This window comes from Oryctolagus cuniculus, chromosome 2 (genome assembly GCF_964237555.1).
Source record: "Oryctolagus cuniculus chromosome 2, mOryCun1.1, whole genome shotgun sequence".
Classification (NCBI taxonomy): Eukaryota; Metazoa; Chordata; class Mammalia; order Lagomorpha; family Leporidae; genus Oryctolagus; species Oryctolagus cuniculus.
This window is the reverse complement of record NC_091433.1, coordinates 134,187,271-134,188,523: the sequence shown is the minus strand read 5'-3', so window position 1 is coordinate 134,188,523 and position 1,253 is coordinate 134,187,271.

The following is a 1,253-nucleotide window of genomic DNA, read 5'->3' as shown; positions in this document are numbered from 1 at the left end:
TAAATAAATACAAATAAAACATTTTTCTGACAAGTTAATGTTTAGGATAACACAGTTAATTGGTGCGGTTTGTCAAACTCCAGCTTTACCTTATTGTATCATCCACCCTGCCCCTTACTGGGCAGGGAGTAGGAGGCACTGGAAAATGCAAAATGGATGTACTAAAACAGTGGGTTTTAGTGACAGTGGAATGAATATTAAGATGCAAGCCTTGCTTTATTACCTTCTTTAGCCTCACCCAGTCTCTGATTTTTTTCTTTGTAGTTCTTACTCTTTCTTTCATTTCCAGCATTCCTTTATTTTATTTAAAGACTTATATTACTTATTTGAAAGGCCGAACAAAGAGGGAGAGACAATGCACCTGGGAAAGCAGTGGAGGATGGCCTGATTTCTTGGGCCCCTGCACCCATGTGGGAGAAGTGGAAGAAGCTCCTGGCTTCTGCTGGGCCATTTGGGGAGTGAACCAGTGGATGGAAGATCTCTCTCTAAAAGAATCAGAGTTCAGCTTTGAATTTCAGAAGACTTAAAAGCATACAAAAAATAGAAGTCTTGGTAGGCTTTCAGTTCAAAGATCTAGTCTTTGCACAATTAAAGGTATTCTTAATTCCAAATGATTCCTTTTAAATAATTTAGGACAGTGATTATTAAATGAACCAAAAAAATTAAAATAAGAAGGAGGAAAAAGATAGGATATGACTAAAGTACACCATCCCCAGTCAAAAACAGACTGGAATGTTTGCCAGGTGGTGGAAAGATGGAAACTCTTTGTATTACCATTCCACAATTTTTTTTTTTTTTTTGCACATTTAAACCTCTTCTGAAATCAAGTGTTAAAAATGTTTAAGAGAGAGAATCAGAGAGGAGAAAAAGGGGGTTACATGAGGCACCTCTGTGGGTCCTTCCCTATCTGCCTCTAGTGTTGAAACCCCAGACATGTTTGAGGATTTCACGGTAGAACAGACTTCCATTCTGCATTCTCCCTGGAACCCGGGAGAAGAAAGTCCTGAGACAGCCTGCGTCAGCCACAGTGGAACAGAGATGAGGCATGCTGGCTGATGCCTTGGTACAGTGGGCCTCAGAAGAGCTTGGGTTTCCACACACTGTTGCCTCTCATCAGCTTCCATTTTCTGTCCCCTGAGGTGCATGGCATAGGGATTGGGCTGGGGCACACTGTAAGATTTAGTCTTGTCCATTTAAAGTACTTACCACATCTGCTGCTTGCTCAGGCTCAGCATATGACTAGGTCTTTCCGG